We start from the raw sequence: 20,313 nt of genomic DNA on the forward strand, positions 1-20,313 counted from the left end.
GCGGTCTGTAAATAATCGAGTCAGGACCAGGCAATTGGGATCGATGACATGCATCAACCAAGTCAGCGAGCCCGACCACCCGATCCAGTTAGTCGCCTCTTACGACAAGCAAACTCGTCGATGTGTACCACTTAATGACAAAGCTTACAATCACTCAGGTGTTACCACATGGTGTCTTTCTTCTTGTCACGTGATTCACGTGATTTCCAAACTTTACACACTAATCCTGCACCAGACATATTGTGCATCTCGAGTCATGGGTCTATGACGTCACATCTGATGCGTTCATGAGCGTTGGTTCACACAACATAACAGTATGTTCGTTTGGGCATCGAACCAACCTAGTGTCTCTTGAATATGAGTAATGATTAATATGTTAACCAACATGTATGGTATTCGCATTTTTTTTGTCGGTGAGTATATAGGTAGCTAACAAATATATCCAACCATGGTTACCATAAATAGACTTCCCGGGGACATGGCGTGTTCCTAGGAAGGTGCAAGCAAGTCTGTACATTACAGGATACAAGATATATATACAGAAAGTGCTACGTGCCAGGGGCCCGTTTCACAAAGCGATCGTACTACGACTACCGTAAGTCCTATACTTTAACATAGACTTACGACCGTCTTAGTGCTACGATCTCTTTGTGAAACGGGCCCAGGTCAGCACATACTGCTTGTGGTTGTTGGGTTGTCTTGCTAGTCCAGGCTGTGACCAAAGGGTTAATTCTAATTACGTAGTACTACTCATTGTCAAATAATACATTTTTGTCAAAAAACTAAATAAGTTCACAGACATGGGAATACAACAAAGACTGTTTCATATATTTTATGGTTTATCCACATTCGAGCAAGCGGAACCGTATAACTAGTAATAGCACACGCAGGTAGAATCTGAGACACGCGCGCACGCGCACACACACACACTCACATTCACACACAAACACACACACACACACACACACACACACACACACACATCCACACACACACACACACACATCCACACATCCACCAAGGATGTCACATCGTTGGTTCCTAAACGGTATTTGTGAGACCCGTGAAGTTCCGGGGTAGAATCGGCAAAGTGCGAGGTGCACGTGCTGAAGCCACCGGGAACATATTGCACGTGCTTCACGCAGGGCCGACTCACACAATGTTCTCACAGTTGAGCATAGAGTTCTTGAATGTCTTTCATTCCGGGGTGGAATAGGTCTTCAGCAACCCATGCTTGCCGTAAAAGGCGGCTATGCTTGTCGTAAGAGGCGACTAACGTGATCGGGTGGTCAGGCTCGCCGACTTGGTTGATGGATGTCATCGATCCCAATTGCGTGGATTGATGCTCATGATATTAATCACTGGATTGTCTGGTCCAGACTCGATTATTTACAGACCGCCGTCATATAGCTGGAATACTGCTGAGTGCGGCGTTAAACAACAAACCAACCAACCAACCAAGCATTCAGCATCAAGTTACAAGTACTCATTAAAACGACAGTAATGATTCATGGTGCAGGGGACACCCTTCTGATACACAGCCTGGACATACAACTCTCGTCCTACTACAGATGTAAAGTAACCTCAGGCATGTTGACACCGTCAGAATGGAGGACTACACTCGACGTGATTAGTGAGGATTGATTTTCGTTCTTTGTATCAATTTCGTGGAAGAGCGTTCATGTGAGCGATCCGGACAAGAATGTCTGGAGCTTTGGAGCCTGTTGCCTGATTCCTGCTGTTGTCAATTAGACGCATCAGTGCCCAAAAATGCAATACACTATTTTGACCTGTACCATGTGTTCCTGTCATTTTTTCGGTGAACAATTCACTTGGCTTTGCATGTGTTTGTTACGGGTGAAACCAGTGAGGAAGGAAGCCCTTACCTTTGCGCGAACATCTGGTATTATCACTATTTGATAGTGATTCATAAACACATGCTCATGATGTCGGAATCGTACAATGGACTCTTTCTTATGATTGTGGAGATTGTTTTCTTCGCCTTTATTTATTGATATAACTTGCAAGATCACCCGCATGGAATACGCCAAGCCTTGGCCCGCTGCATAAACACCCACAAGAATTAATAGCTGTGTCTCTTTAAGTGGTTTAATGAGAGCCGTTTTTCAGTAAAATCGAAGCATGACAGCTAAACGTTGGAGGTATGGTTGGTTGGTTGGTTTGTTGTTTAACGCCGCACTCAGCAAAATTTCAGCTATATGGCGGCGGTCTGCAAATAATCTTGTCCAATGACTGACATGAGCATCGATCCACGCAATTAAGGTATGATGACATGCATCAACCAAGTCAGCGAGCCTGAGCACCCGATCCCGTTAGTCGCCTCTTATGACAGAGCATAGTCGCCTTTTACGGCAAACATGGGTTGCTGAAGACATATAAACCAACAGGCTCTGATGTAGTGTTGGGGATTCAGGCTTAGATACATGTAGGCTCACCTTAAAAACGTGTTTGTCGTTGTTCCTACTTTACGACACTGGTTTGGCTATCCAGGATGGAGTACAGGAAGAACTATATATGGGATACTGGTTTCTTTATCCGTCAGATGTGAATGGATTAAAGTAGCAAAACTGGAGTTAGAATCCCGTTTACAGGAGCATATTAATACAATACACTCTTCAGAATGTCTGATTATATTATCACATTAACATCGATTAATATTACTGTTGATTGTTCATATTAAGTGCTCAGCAGACAAATACGTAAATATAATGCCATTTTTTACTTCAGGTATACATTACGTTTAATTATAAACCACGTAACCATGGTTACTGCGAAATTGTTTTGTTTGAACTTTGACTAAATGGGTAATGGAGAGATTTAACTAATCATTCCAACGATTAGACATCAGATCCTCGTTTTCAAACTTTAAACACGGCACTCCATATCATCTTGTATGCCAGCTATTCTCAAATTGTCAAGCGATTAGCTTTTGATCAATATTTACACATTGTTAATGCCAGTTTGGGCTCTTGTGAAGCAAAGATTCAAATGAACTTATGTCGCTACGATTTGTCCGTTATCCGACTTTCGGTCCATTATAGGGTGGCCCCGTCGTCTAAGGCGTCGCGATTCGCTGTGCAGAGTTACGTCCCTTAGGCACGCCAGAAACCTATGATTGTGGGTTCGAATCCCGGTTCGCCTCGATTATCTTTCTAGGTTTGTCAGCACCATACCCGTGCTCGTGGGTTTCACCGAAGTGGTAAACGTCTGAGACCTGCATCACTTCGGGCTTTCCTCCCCCATTAAGCTGATACATTCCTTCATCATATATCATAAGTGACGTGTTTGTTTGTTTGTTTGTCTGTACGTTTGTTATTAAACACTGCACTCAGCAATATTCCAGATATGCGACAGCGGCTGAAAATAATTGAGTCTGGATCAGAGACATTCCGTTGATTGTGATTATCCACGCTGTCGGGGTACGAGGGCGTGCAATCAACCAAGTCAACGAGCTTGACCACCAGACCCATTAAATCGCCTCTCACGACCAGATTAGGAAGCTGGAGATATACTCTCACCGGAATCCGACGGGGAAATATGTAACGTGCGTTTGTCAGTTGATCCTGTTGTATCATGTCTGGCGTTTCCAAGGCAGACTGAGTGGGCGTTTTGATGTACTAGCGAAACCACGTCCATGTATCCAGGTGGGCAGTTTGAAGATTGCACCGTCAGCCAAATCACCTTCCTGCACACACAAAGCCTCCCCACTCCGTCTTGAACAACGCTAGACAGTTGATATAAATGCCGAGCAAACGAAAGTTGTTTGATGGTGGCTCAAATGAAACAAAGAAGAAATGGTTACCCGATGGAGATGTATTTGATACCGGTGCCCTGGTTGTGTTTTTGGACCTTACGTTTGTGGTGTTTCGGCGCCTGATTTTAGTCCAGCAACGTTGTGATAACTTTTGTAATCAAGTTTTTCTTGCTTTGGCCCCTTTAACAACAAGAACCATCTGTTAACTTCTCTTCTTTTGGTATGACGCGGCTGGGGATCGAACCACCGGCCTTCCGTTCTCCGGCAGACGCTCTACCACTAGACCACGGAGGCGATCCTGTTTATAGGTGAGGTGAAATAGGGATTAACGTCGCGTCCAAGAGTATTGCACTTATATAGCGACGTGCATGCACGTGTGTGTGTTTGTGTGGCTGCTTGTACTAGTCCGGACTGATGCCGATTTATAGTGCTAGCTCACTGAGATACCATGCCACAGTATACTGACTCCGAGCCGACCAGTCCTTGTTTTAGCTCTTTCATGCCGAGCGCCAGACAGGGTAACAACAAGTACCATCTTTTAACGTCTTTTGGTATGACTCGGCCGGGGATCGAACCACCACCTACCACTAGACCACAGAGGCGGTCCTGTTCATAGACATAATTTGGTCGGACATAAGAAATAACGCAGCTGAATACGATTGTGGCGATGTTGGTGATAAAATTTATATTTCAAGTGTATGTTGGAGATTGTTAAATGTTGATTCCGAAACTACGTCTGGGCAATCAAAGGGCATCTTGTTCCTTTTGATGAAGGTAACGTGGACAAACCTCGGCCATTAATTTTAAGTAATATTCAAGCAAAACACAGGCTTCACACCTTGTTCCCGTGTGGGGAATCGACCCCGAACCGTCGGCTTTGAACGTTAGGCTACCCTGTGTGCCGCCTCACTTTCATTCATGAGTTCTGTGAGTTGTCGCTTCCATTTTCCTTTGACAATGTTCAGCTTTCTTAAATTTTAAAATAGTTACTAATACATACTGCAAGAAATTTTAAAATAGTTACTAATACATACTGCACGAAATTTTAAAATAGTTACTAATACATACTGCAAGAAATTTTAAAATAGTTACTAATACTTACTGCACGAAATTTTGAAATAGTTACTAATACATACTGCACGAAATTTTAAAATAGTTACTAATACATACTGCACGAAATTAAAAATAGTTACTAGTACATACTGCAAGAAATTTTAAAATAGAGACTAATACATACTGCACGAAATTAAAAATAGTTACTAATACATACTGCACGAAATTTTAAAATAGTGACTAATACATAATGCACGAAATATAAAATAGTTACTAATTCATACTGCAAGAAATTTTAAAATAGTGACTAATACATAATGCACGAAATTAAAAATAGTTACTAATTCATACTGCAAGAAATTTTAAAATAGTAGCTAATACATACTGCACGAAATTTTAAAAAGTTATTAATACATACTGCAAGAAATTTTCAAATAGTAACTAATGCATACTGCACGAAATTAAAAATAGTTACTAATACATGCTGCACAAAATTTTAAAATAGTTACTAATGCATACTGCACGAAATTTTAAAATAGTTACCAATACATGCTGCACGAAATTTTAAAATAGTTACTTATACATACTGCATGAAATTTTTAAAAAGTTACTAATACCTGGTGCACGAAGCCCAACAGTTGGTTGGGAGATAGGGTGGCCTTATGGTTAAACTAGACGACAAGGACCCTGTTCCCAGCCTAGTACATCGTCTGGTGAAACGACAGGTGTTTATTAACGTATGAACATTTCACAGAAACGAGTCCATCAATATTCATTTACGTTCGTCGATGTTTGAATAGAGGACTATTTGTGTCCCATTATCCACCTTAAGGGCATGACAAACTACTGGGTGATCAGATATAGTTTTAGAGCGATATTCAACTGTTGCCATGGTGTATTAGACATGATAGATGTAGAATGCTGGGCATCGCCGGAGGTCGCAGAGACGAAACTTCCGTTCGTCGGATAATGCTGATTTTCTGAAATTACGTTTAATGTTGTTTTGAAAACATGTTTTTCTAATAGCAAGTGACATACTGATGGCGAATTAATTAATTTGAAAGCCCTTGCAAAAAGACAATGAAATGTAATGATCGCAAATTGTAATAGCAGCAATTTACATTGATACCACAGTCGATATTTCCTATGGATGTGATGCAAGGAATATGACTAATACTGGGCTTTGGAGTTAGTAGTTACTCTGAACATTGGGGGCGGGCACGGGTGGCCCAGTCGTCTAAGGCGCCGCAATCCGCTATGCAGAGTTGCGTCCCTTGGGCATACCAGAAACCTATGAATGTGGGTTCGAATCCCGGTTCGCCTCGATTATGTTTCTAGGTTTGTCAGCACCATACCCGTGCTCGTGGGTTTCACCGAAGTGGTAAACGTCTGAGACCTGCATCACTCCGGGCTTTCCTCCCATATCAAGCTGACACGCTGTGGACCGCCTCCGTGGTCTTGTGGTAGAGCGTCCGCCCGGAGAGCGGAAGGTCCGGGGTTCGAGCCCCGGCCGCGTCATACCAAAAAGACGTTAAAAGATGGTACTTGTTGTTACCCTGTCTGGCGCTCGGCATTAAGGGGCTAAAACAAGGACTGGTCGGCTCGGAGTCAGTATACTGTGTCTGAGTGGGGTATTCATGTTAAACTGCGGCATGGTATCTCAGTGAGCTAGCAATATAAATCGGCATCAGTCCGGACTAGTACAAGCAGCCACACAAACACACACACGTACATGCACGTCGCTATGTAAGTGCAATAATCTTGGACGCGACGTTAAACCCAATTTCACCTCACCTGACACGCCGTGATATAACTGGAATACTGTGAAAAGCGGCTTTAAACCCAACTCACTCACTCACTGATTCATAAATGGAACGATAAACCTCCCCATGGGCACAATACGACATAGCCTTAGTATGCTTGGTGCTTTGGCATAAACATTCCTCAACCCATTGCTCTTAAAATTAGGTCTGTCCTCTCTTTTGTGCAACAATCCAACAACACAATAGTGTTTGTCGCGTCGTAATGGGCCCTTTTGGAGGGAGTCCACGACAAAAGGGCAAGGACACAAAGAATTTAAATGCAATTCCCTGTAAATCAAGCCTGAGGTCGGAAGCATAAAATCAAAGCTGACGGATGTCTGTGACACTCTGGATATACAGGATGACTGACTGGGTCTTTTAAGCCTCACAATCATGGCATGAACGATTAGAAATCGACACGTGCGTTTGTGAGTTGACGTAAAGGTAATCTTTTATGACAGATTTGTTAACTCTGGATTCTTTGAAAAGTTATTTTTGCGTATCTGCGTCAGAGAGAATGGGGGATTTGACCGGAATCGTATCCATGGCCTTTCACCAAGTCTCTCAAAAACTTTTCATCGTTAATGAGCAAGGAAACTAGAATAAAGAACAAATAACGCCAGATGTCTTTCAACATTCATTTTCTGCGTCCGTTGCGAGGAAAAAAATACATAAAATCTTGTGTGACAATTTACCATTAGCTAATAATCTGCATGTAAGGAAGTTCATCCTAGAAGATGTGTTCGACATGGTGTCCTCCTTCAAAACGAATAGGAGGCACGGGTGGCCCAGTCGTCTAAGGCACCGCGATTCGCTGTGCAGAGTTGCGGCTCTTGGGCACGCCAGAAACCTATGATTGTGGGTTCGAATCCCGGTTCGCCCCGATTATCTTTCTAGGTTTGTCAGCACCATACCCGTGCTCGTGGGTTTCACCGAAGTGGTAAACGTCTGAAACCTGCATCACATCGGGCTTTCCTCCCACATTAAGCTGACACGCCGCGCGATATAACGGGACTACTGTTAAAAGCGGCGTTAAACCCAACTCTCTCACTCAAAACGAGTAAGTCAACGAGATTGAAGAACATTACATCCAGATGTATCTATTAACAATTCCTGTTCTTGCAAGAAAAAGCCTCTTTTGTGACAATTTACACAATAACTATTTGCCAATATTTCACAAGTCACAAGTCACCAGTACTTGGCGATTCGTCTTTAAATACGCCTCGTTGAAGAGACACATGGGTATAAATTCATACTAGCAATCAGAGAACAATCCGAGTCCGATGAAGGATACAGCATATTTTAACGCACCAAAAGACTAGTCTTTGTAATGTGAAACCCATTCAGCTTGTAGTTAGTTGGTTGATTTGTTGTTTAACGCCGCACTCAGCTATATTCCAGCTATATGACGGCGGTCTGTAAATAATCGAGTCTGGACCAGACTGTCCAGTGATTTACATCATGAGCATCGATCCTCGCAATTGAGACAGATGACATGTATCGACCAAGTCAGCGAGCATGACCACCCGATCCCGTTAGTCGCCTCTTACGACAAGCACAGTCGCCTTTTACGGCAAGCATGGGTTGCTGAAGACCTATCCTCTCCCGAAATCTTCACAGGTCTTGTAAAATCCCGTACCCTCCGCCACTGACACAAATAATTCTCAACGGCATTTTTGGTGCAAATGTTATAAAATTATTATTGATGCGTCACTAACCAATTTTGGATGAATTCATATTCCAACCATACAAAAGAAACTCTCTTTCAGCACTAATTACTTCCGAGATGCATTTGATACACGAATGGAACGATGAATCTGGCCACAGACATAAGACTACAAGCCTTAGTATGCTTGTTCCTCTACCCACTGGACCGCCTCCGTGGTCTAATGGTAGAGCGTCCGCCCGGAGAGCGGAAGGTCCGGGGTTCGAGCCCCAGCCGCGTCATACCAAAAGACGTTAAAAGATGGTACTTGTTGTTACCCTGTCTGACGCTCGGCATTAAGGGGCTAAAACAAGGACTGGTCGGCTCGGAGTCAGTATACTGTGTCTGAGTGGGGTATTCATGTTAAACTGCGGCATGGTATCTCAGTGAGCTAGCAATATAAATCGGCATCAGTCCGGACTAGTACAAGCAGCCACACAAACACACACACTTACATGCACGTCGCTATATAAGTGCAATAATCTTGGACGCGACGTTAAACCCCATTTCACCTCACCTCACCTCTACCCACTGCTCTTAATAATATTTCTGTCCTCCCTTGTGTGCAGTGTTCACATGATGTAACGAAGTAAGCCGCGTCGTAGAGGGCCCCGTTGGAGGGAGTTCACGACAAAAAGGGCAAGGACACAAAGAACTTAAATGTAATTCCCTGTAAATCAAGCCTGAGGCTGGTAGCATAAAATCAAAGCTGACGCATGTCTGTGAAACACTGATCAAACATAATGAAAATCGATCTCGAGATCAACAATACTTTGTACTCGTCAGACAGACAGAGGTACCACTCTTCTGACATTCAGGACGGTATTAAGACATATGAAAAGACCAAGAGCAGTTTGAGGCATACTGGATGTCAGACTAGGCCTTTTAAGCCCCACAATCATGGCATGAACGATTAGAAATCGACACGTGGGTTTGTGAGCTTATGTAAAGGTAATCGTTAGTGACAGATTTGTGAAGTCTGGATTCTCCGAAGGGGTATTTTGGCGTGTCTGTGTCAGAGAGAATTGGGGATTTGTCATGAACCGTATCGCAGGCCTTTCACCGAGTATTTTATAAACTTTTCCTCGTTAACCGGAATAAAGAACAATGGCGCCTGATGTCGTTCAACATTTATTTTTTTACGTTTGTTGAAAGGACACAATAGATTCATTCTTGTGTGACAAATATTCTGCATGTCATGAAACCCATTCTAAAAGATGCGTTCGATATAGTGTCCCCTTCAAAACGAACAAGCAAACGATGTTATACGTATAGGGGCTATAAGAAACACCAATGGTAATATCGACGGTATTGTTGAAACAAAACATGACAGATGCTGAATACCTCACACATGTTCATGAATAGCTACCACCTCATTGTTTACAGCGACGTTTCAGGGTCCCTACAGATGACGCAGTTTGAGTTAATATATATGTGACTCGTGAAGATCCGGGGTAGAATAGGTCTTCAGCAACCCATACCTGCCGTAAAAGGCGACTATGCTTGTCGTAAAAGGCGACTAACGGGTGGTCAGGCTTGATGATTTGGTTGATACATGTCATCGATCCCAATTGCGTGGATCGATGCGTATGATGTCAGTCACTGGATTGTTTGGTCCAGACACGATTATTTCACAGACCGCCGTGATATAGCTGGAATATTGCTGAGTGCGGCGTTGAACAACAATAACCAAACAAACAAACGTACGCTTGACTCAGCTTCAAGCAAAGATTTATTGTGGCTATTGAAAAGTCTTTGTTGCTTGTAATCAAAATGATACGTTGATGAGCTAAACCGACCTCTGGCATGTTTCTTTCGTTTGTTTCTTTAATTTGTTGTTTAACGCCGCACTCAGCAATATTCCAGATATATGACGAAGGTCCGTAAAATAATCTAGTCTGAAACAGACAATCCAGTGACTGATATAATGAGCATCGATCTACGCAATTGGGATCGATGACATACATCAACCAAGTCAGCGAGCCTGACCACCCGATCCCGTTAGTCGCCTTTTACGGCAAGTATGGGTTGCTGAAGACCTATTCACCCCGGAATCTTCACGGGTCCACCTCTGGCATGAAGCCACCTACCTATCTCACAACTTAATGGCAATGCCTTATTGATTTTTCTCCTAAAACGAGCAATAAGTGGCTACATTGCACATTCGGAATCGGCGAGTCTATCAATCCATTTCAGTATTAAGATATTTCACAAAGTCTTATTGGACACTGGTTTCAATATCCCCCAGTGAAAATAGATCCTTAGTTGAGTACAATTACAGAGCCAGATTGTACGGCGTGTTTTACGAGATGTTGCATGGATACCTGGGTTAATAAATCCATTCAGAATGTGAGATTGCCTCTTCAAATTCCAATTTTCATCATTCTTGTGAACCCATATCATATTTCAATCCGCGAGATATATATCACCTCTAACACCTTTTTGAAGACCTTTCTCTAGCATTTAGGCAAGAAGTAACCCGTTGGGCACAAAATGTGTTCACCTTCTTGCTGATCTGTTTGTTTCTTAGCCTATTCACTTCCACTGATTTATATAATGACCCGTCTGAAGTAAAAATGACGACCAGTGAGATCAACTCGTCTCGATCTGCTTTCATATTTAGATCTATGCACGAAGATTCAGAGTGAAACTCCCCACAAGACTATAGCAAGAGGGATGACTTCCACTTTCCAATGGTCAACTTTCCCTGAATGTCGAGCACTATTCCAAAAGCTCCAGCCTTTGGTGTCTACATTACACAACGTGTAAGACGGAACGGAGCAGGCTCTTTCTACGAAGATTGCAAAGAGCATAATACAACTCTTTCTTTAAGGTTGTTTGATCAGGGTTACAGTGAGTTACAAAAATAATGTAACGATGCATCGGCATTATTTCTGTCATATAGGGACATTGACGGCCTTGGTAAAGCTTTCAAAAGATTTCACGGAAGGCCAATGCAGGACATTTTACAAATTTGACGCATCAGTGACAAAATGTTTTGGCTTGGTTTGTTGTTTAACGCCGCACTCAGCAATATTCCAGCTATATGACGGCGGTCTGTTAGTAATCGAGTCTGGACCAGACAATCCAGTGAATGATATCATGAGCATCGATCCACGCAATTGGGATCGATGACATGCATGAACCAAGTCACCGTTAGTCGACTTTTACGACAAGCACAGTCACCTTTTACGGCAAGCATGGGTTGCTGAAGACCTATTCTACCCCGGATCTTCACGGGCCTGATACACAGGCCGAAGGAAGCTTTTAAAGGCCTTGGTTTGCCTAAAGCGGTGACATGTACGTGCATTGACTGATCGCAGAGACACACCTGTTCCCACTTGTGTGCAGTGATCCCGCAATGTTTTGATGTAAGTCGTGTCGTAATGGGTTCCGTTGGAGGAAGTCAACGACAAAAAGGGTAATGACACAAATAATTTAAATGTAATTCCCTGTAAATGAAGCCCGAGACTGGTAGCATAAAATCAATGCTGACTTAAGTCTGGGAAACACTAATCGAACATATTGAAAATCGATCTTTCGAACAACAGTAGTTTGTACTCGTCAGACAGGTAGAGCTTTGCATTCTGCTGACATTCACAACGGTATTGTGGCACAAGGAAATGCTGAGTGCTGTTAAAGTTTACTGGGTGACAGATGAGGCTTTAATCCCACAATCATGGCAGGAGAGACACGTGCGTTTGTGGGGATATGTAAAGGTAATTGTTGGTGACAGATTTGTGAAGTCTGGAATCTCCGAAAGATTTATTTGGCGTATATGTGATAGAGAATCGAGAATTTGATGTGAATCGTATCCATTGTCTTCAACCGGGTCTGGTATAAACTTTTTATCTTTAATGAGAAAGGGTTACCGGAACAATATCGCTAGATGTCTCTTTCAGAATTACGTGTTCGTTGTTCGTTCCATGGTTTGTCCGACCATTTAACAGGTCGTCCTGAAAGAGTTAAAATTATGTGGCGTTAATCAACAAAGAACAAAGCTATAAAATACGTTACCAACTCACAACGTTACGTCATCAGAACAACTAAGGGTTGGTGCATGTTTTCTTGCCGTAAAAGGCGACTAACTGGATCGGGTGGTCAGGCTCGCTGACTTGGTTGATGCATGTCATCAATCCATATTGCATGGAGCGATGCTCGTGTTGTCAATCACTGGATTATCTGGTCCAGACTGGATTACTAACAGACCGCCGGAATATTGCTGATTGCTGAGTGCGGCGTTAAACAACAAAAAATCAAAAACGAAAGAAACATGCCAGAGGTCGGTTTAGCTCATCAACGTATCATTTTGATTACAAGCAACAAAGCCTTTTCCATAGCCACAAGAAATCTTTGCTTGAAGCTGACTCAAGTGAACGTTTGTTTGTTTGGTTGGTTGTTTGTTGCTCAACGCCGCACTCAGCAATATTCCAGCTATATGACGGCGGTCTGTAAAATAATTGTGCCTGGACCAGACAATCCAGTGACTGACATCGTAAGGCGACTAACGGGATCGGGTGGTCAGGCTTGCTGACTTAGTTGATACATGTCATCGATACCAATTGCGTGGATCGATGCTCATGATATCGATCACTGGATTGTCAGGTCCAGGATCGATTATTTAGCTGGAATATTGCTGAGAGCGGCGTTAAACTACAAACAAACATTCAGCTTCTATAGTCCCGTACCCTCCGCCACTGACACATATAGTCACAACGCGTTTCGGTGCAAATGTAACTGTTGACCCATCACAAACCGATATCGGCCGATTTCTTATACCATCCAAACAGAAGACAATCCTTGTCCCTTAACGTACTAATTACTTCCGAGCTGCATTTGATACGCAAATCGAACGTTGAACCAAGCCAGAGGCATAAGACTACAAATCCTTATTAGCTTGGTGCCATGACTTAAACACTCCTCAACCCTTTGCTCTTAAAAAAATATTCCTGTCCACACTTTTGAACAGTGATCCCACAAGGTAATGATGTAAGTCGCGTCGTAAAGGACCCCGTTGGAGGGCGCCAAGGACAAAAAGGGCAAGGACACAAAGAATTTAAATGTAATTCCCTGTAAATCAAGCCTGAGGCTGATAGCAACAAATCAAAGCTGACGCATGCCTGTGAAATTCTGATCAAACATAATGAAAATCGATCTTTCGATCACCAATCTTTTGTACTCGTCAGACAGGCAGAGCTAGCATTCCGCTGACATTCACGACGGTATTAAGACACTTAAAAAGACTGAGAGTTCAAGGTATCCTGGATTGCAGACTATAGCTAGGTCTTTTAAGCCCCACATTCATGGCATGAACGATTAGAAATCGACACGTGGGTTTGTGAGCTTTTGTAAATGTCATCGTTTGTGACACGCTTATTTTTGGCCTGTTTGTGTCAAAGAGAATTAGGGATTGTATCGTATCCATGGCCTTTCACCGAGTCTCTAATAAACTTTTTTCATCGTTGATGAGCAAGGAAACTGGAATAAAGAACCATGTAGCCATGTCTCTTGCAACATTCATTTTTATTTTTCGTTGAAAGAATAAAACTACATGAAAGTTTGTGTTAAATTTACCATTAGCTAAATATTCTGCATATAAGGAAGCCCATTCCCATAAGACGTGTTCGATACAGTGTCATCCTTCGAAACGAACAAGGAATCGAGTTTAAAGAACAACACAGCCGAAGAAGGTGTATCTTTTAACAATTTCCGTTCCCGAAAGGAAAAACATCTAACACCTTTTGTGACAACTGACACAATAATCTTTAGCTAGTTTTTCACAAGCTATTCTACAGAATGCGTTTGTATCCGTCAAAACAGGAAGCGTTGAAATAGTATTCTGGTTGAAATAGACCTTAATGAGGCATCTAAATGCTGCAACTTTAAAGTTTCATTTTCTGAGAGGGATGTTTACAGATCCTGCACAATGGAGTTAGTTTAAGGCAAGTGTATGGCTCTCATTAAGTGTCTTGTTTACCACTTTCCAACTATATGAGCATCTGGGATCGATGACATGCATCAACCAAGTCAGCGAGGTCTTACGACAAGCGTAGTCGCCTTTTACGGCAAGCATGGGTTGCTGAAAATCTGGGATAGAATAGATCTGACCACCCGATCCCTTAAGTTGCCTCTTACGACTTGCATAGTCGCCTTTTACGGCAAGCATGGGTTGCTGAAAATCCGGGATAGAATAGATCTGACCACCCGATCCCTTAAGTTGCCTCTTACGACATGCATAGTCGCCTTTTACGGCAAGCATGGGTTGTTGAAGATCTATTCTACCCCGGATCGTCACGGGTCCTGTGGATACCAATCCAGTATAAACTATCATCATGTAGAACAAGAACACATGAATATTTTCAATATACCGAAGACGTTATCATACGGAATGCATACAACACTATGTCACGAGAAATATATATGTTTGATTTGCTTGATGTTAACAAAATTATTGTTCTTTGGTCTTTGCATAGATACAAAATTCGGCGCCATAGAAAGAGATTCGATAGGGCGTGAAAGGCAAATAGTTGATCGACATTTTATGAAATGATCACTGAAAGTGTAAATAATTGAAAACAGGAGAACATTGCCATTTTGGGGGATTAAAAGTGGGGCCTAGGTTCCGGATAATTGGCAGTCCAAACACGTGTCATTATTTACAATCGTGAACTTTTATGCTCGGGATGGAAGTGCTTCCGATTTCTTATTTCGATTGGACAATAATGTTTTGGTTAATGCTTTAATGTATACAAATTTTAGAAAGGAAACGAACAACGTTCTTTATCAACGCTCTTTGCTTCAAACAACAAACAACAACAACAATTTTTGTTTTGTAAAACCTGAGGCAAAAGTATTCTGTTATATATACTGAACCGCAAAAGAAAGGTCACCCCAAGTAAACATTGCATGAAAAGTTGTCAATTAAATATCTGGGTAATTTTTATCAAAGTATCTAAAATTTGACATTACTTTGTCCGGAAAAATGAAATCTGATGATAAAAAAACCCAAAGCAGATGACAATAAAACGGATCGCCCAAACGCATCACGGCAACGGCCATGTTAACCCGATGCATGTGAGTTCCGTGCAAATTGAAATGCACATGCGTTCCTCCATTTCGTGCCTTATAAAAATCAACCCAGGTCGGATAACATTCATTCGTTATTGAATTGCTACCACATTGATTGTCAAGAAATCAGCGACACCAAGCCCTTGGACGATTGTAAGCTGGACATATCGCCCGGCAAGTAGCCAATGCATTTCAAGTCCACGTAAGAACCATATACAGGCTCCAGCAACGGTACCAGACCACCAACACTACAGATGACCGACCACGTAGTGGAAGACCAAGGATCACCACCCGACGTCAGGATCGTCAGATTGTGCGGCAGCGTCTTCAAGATCGCTTTGTTACTGCTGCGGAAACTGCTCGACAGACCATGGGGACACACCAGCGACACATTAATGCGGACACCGTGCGTCGACGATTGACGAGCAGACACCTCGACAGCTGTCACAGACCACACCCATTCTGACACCACATCATCGCCGGGACCTCTCAGTGGGCAACACAGCACCAGCAGTGGAGAAGAGTCCGCTTCTCAGACGAGAGCCGTTACCGTATCTCAACAGCAGATGGCAGAGTAGGAGTCTGGCGACGCCGTGGGGAACGTTATTCGGATGCGTGTGTTGTTGGGAGAGACTCGTGGGGTGGTCCGAGCATCATGGTGTGGGGTGGAATTGGTCTTGCACAGATGGTCGGCCCTGTGGTCTTCTAGAACATTGGTCCAAGGAGAGGCAATGGTGTCACAGCAGCTCGGTACATTGATCAAGTCTTGAGACCACACGCCATACCTCATTTGGCACGTCGCCGCAACCACGAGTTTCAGCATGATAACGCCAGTGCCTACACTGCGAGAGCAGCAAGAAACCTCCTCCAGCAGAATTGCATCAGAACCATGCAGTGGCCTGCCCTCAGTCCCGATTTAAATCCCATTGAGCACCTATGGGACGAGATTCAAAAACGTCCGACCAAAGCCGACAACTGCAGCTGAACTGCGCCAGGCGTTCCTCAGAGTGTGGGCTCAAGTGCCTATGGCCTTCATCAACCGCCTCATCCATTCAATGTATCGACGTTGCACGGCAGTCATCAATGCAGATGGCGGCCACAGGCGATACTGACTTGCGATACCATTTTCTCAGAGACTTGTGTTGTGTTTTACTTAAGAATATTTGACACTTTAATTTCAACCTTGATAATCAGTTTTGCCAAGTTTCATCCTTTTAATATGTCTCAAAGTATGTTTACAGTGTTTGGACAAATAAGGTTTCTCATATAGCTATCCATGGTGACGTTTCTTTTGCGGTTCAGTATATCTTTCCTTGAATGACGATCTACATGTATAAAGAAATGCTCTTGGGCTGCCGTATATTTTGGGTATCTATGGAAATGTTTTTGACGCTTTTATTTTTTTCTGAGAAGCCATCAACCTATCTAACGACTTATTGGCAATGCCTTATTGATTCTTCTCATATATCGAGGAGTAAGTAGCTGCATGGCATTTGGAATCGGCGTGCCTGTCTATGAAATTTAATATTAAGATATTTTACAAAATCTTACGCGACACGGGTTTCATTATCATTCGGTGAGAATAAATTCTCGTTGATTACATTTACACCGCCAGATTGTGTACAGCGTGTTTTACGAGATGTCACATGAATACCTGAGTTAATCAATCTTATTCAGAATATCAGATTGCCTCTTTATATTACTTTTTTCATCCTTCTTGTGAGTCTGTATCATATTTCAAGCAGCGAGATCTATATTACCTCTAACACCAATATGTGACGGTAATACCTATGAAGGAAACTGGACACGGAAAATGGTGTTTCATCAGTGCTCAGAAATCTGACTCGCTCAAAGATGACGACATGATGATATATTTGTTTGTTTGTTGTTGTTTAACGCCGCACTCAGAAACATTCAAGCTATTTGACGACGGTCTGTAGATAATCGAGTCTGGAACAGACCACGCAGTGATTGACTTATTGAGCATCGATCCACGCAATCAGGGTACGATGACATGCATCAACCAAGTCAGCGAGCCTGACAACCCGATCCTGTTAGTCGCCTCTTCCGAAAAGCATAGTCGCCTTTTAAGGCAAGTATGGGTTGCCGAAGACCTATTCTAACCCGGATCTTCACGGGTGGATGACACGTGACATGTTCTCTAGCAGTAGCAAGTATATCACTGTGCACAGTGAGTAATGGAAGTTTGTTTCACTTATAAGACAGTTATTCATTTTTTTTTTGTAAGTGTAAGTTAATGAATTGTCATTTTCATTGTTAATTCGAACAAAATAATTTCGACATTTTAAAAGTTGGTTATAGCAGTGTAAAATTATTGTCCCCCTGAGAGGGTATGTAAGACCACGTCTTTCAAAGTATATTTATTTGTTTCACACTTTTAATCGTAGCATATGTGTTGTTTTAATGTTAGCTAACTTTATCAATAATCGCCAACAGCTGAAGGGATGATGTAAATCCGGCTGGGGTCCATGCCGGTGTCACGAAATATATTCGCCCCCAGAATAAAATCTCCCCCCGGCGAATTTATACCGGTACAGTTCCGCCCCTCTCGAAATAAATTCTCCCCCACCCTACGAAATAAAATCTCCCCCCAGAATATTTCCTCCCCCGGTCGTTTTATAAATACTTGCCATGCAATTCAATAGTTGATGTTATTTTGGGTTAGGTAATGTTGTAATCTATTTTTAGCCATTGATTCCATTACTTCGCATAAGTTTGAAGTTAGGGATATTGGTCTATATGAGTTAGCTTGATTAGAAGGTTTATTAGGTTTAGGGATTGGTATGACTAGGGCCTGTTTCCAGGGAGTAGGAACCTGTCCGTTTAGGTAGATGAGATTGTATAGTTTGAGTAGTGCCTGAAGTAGTTTTAGCGGCAGATTTTTAATTATTTGGTAGGAAGTTAGGTCAAATCCTGGGGCTGTGCCCTTTTTCCTGTTTTGGATTACGTAGAGGAGCTCCTCCATTGTGAAGGGTTGGTTTATTTCTAGAGTATTATTGTTTGGTTCTTTTGTGGGTTTGTTTTTTGTTTTAAGTTTATCTTGGAATTTTTGGCTGAAGTTGGTGTTACTGCTAACGGCCGAAAAGTGGTTGGCGAGATTATTTGCTTTTTGGGTGGGGTTGGTTGAGTTGTTAATGTTAATGTTTTTATGTCGTTTTAAGCCTCTAATGGCGTGGATTTTGCGCCAGACCGTTCTGGCATCTGTACGGTTATTTATACCTTCGCAGAATTTTTTCCAGTCTCTACTTTTGGCTAGTTGGACTAGTTTTTTAACCTGGTGGTTTAGTTCGTGGGCTATGTTTAGATGTTTGTAGTCGCGTTTTGCTTTATTGAAGGCTGACTTACGTTTCCGTTTAGTCTGTTCTATTTCCTCATTCCACAGTGGTACCGTGGGTTTGCCTAGCCTGTCTTAGATGTTTTGAAGGGGATGGAGGTTTTGGCTGCGTTTATTATATAGTCTGTTAGGTTTCTACAATAGATTTCTGGATCTTTATTTTCTATTTCGTTTAAGTTACCTTCGTTGCAGATATCTTGGAATTGGTCCCAGTTAGCTTTATTGTAATGGAATTTTGGTTCTTGGTTTTCCGTTTGGATTGGTACGTTTGTATTTCCTATGGTTATGTTTATGGGGAAGTGGTCACTACCTAGCGGGACGTCGTGCACTTCCCATTGAGTACTTTGAGCTAGATCTGCGGTGCATATGGTTAGGTCGATAGCCGACATTTTTTGGTTTATCTTATCGTACCTCGTGGGTTGGTTGGTATTTAGGAGTTCTAGGTCGTTTGTTTCTATCCATTCGGAAATTAATTTGCCATGATTATCTATTTTATCATCTATGCTCCATGTAGGATGGTGAGCGTTAAAGTCTCCTAGGAATATAGTAGATTTATCGCTTATTTTGAGTAGTTTGTTTAGATCCTCAGGTTGGACTTTTTGTTCCGCCCAGTGGTATATATTTATGATGTTTATTTTTCGGTTATATAATGTGATTTTAATGCCGTTGGCCTCTAGGTTTGGCGTGTCTATTTTTATTTCTTCGTAATTCATATCTTCCCTGATAAATATGATTAGTCCTCCTGCGGCTCTTCTTGTTTTTGGTTTAGCTCTGTCAGTTCTAACTGAGTTGTTGTTAGGTAGTGTGAATATGGATTTTTTTGAGAATTTGGTTTCCTGGATACAAGCAATGTAAGGGCTTTTATTTAGTTTAAATTTAATTTCTAGTTCATGGCCGTGGGAGGTGAGTCCGTTGGCGTTCCACTGAAAAATATTTAGTCCTTCCATTATTGGGTTCGGGTGATTGGTGATTTAGTTTTTAGCTTTTAGTTTATTCGGTGACTTCTTTTAGATGGAGGTTAAAGAGGAAGAAGGGAAGATGGGTTAATTTTAGATTGAAAGCTACCTTGTGGAAGGATTTCATGCTAGCTGACCCCTGATACTTTATGAATACTTTATGACAGTTTATGGTGTCAAAATCAATGCTGATTATTCATAAACTTAATGCTTCGTACTATAGGCCTGTGGCCTCTTCAGTGCTGAATAAAGATTGAAAATACATCAGTCAAATCAGAGATGAAGGTAACTTTGTACATCAGAGTTCTTGAGAATTAGTTCATGTTTTGTTCTTAAGACTTACATTTCAACCATCGATTGTGTTCACATGTAGACTCAAACTGGTATATTAACAAAATGTATACAGACCATAAAAACTGTATAAGAAACAACAAACTCTGTAAACTCTTAAGCATAGTTTTTGTATAGCATTTCAAAAGCCCTGGTATGTTTGCATTAAAATCAAAACAAAGGAATCTGTAATTAAAATGTGTAAGGTGAAAAAGCTTTTACATAAAAGAGAAGAATACATGGGGGAGAGTAAATATATAATTCTATAT

This window comes from Haliotis cracherodii, unplaced genomic scaffold (assembly GCF_022045235.1).
Source record: "Haliotis cracherodii isolate W230 unplaced genomic scaffold, xgHalCrac1.p SCAF_22, whole genome shotgun sequence".
In the NCBI taxonomy this organism is placed as follows: Eukaryota; Metazoa; Mollusca; class Gastropoda; order Lepetellida; family Haliotidae; genus Haliotis; species Haliotis cracherodii.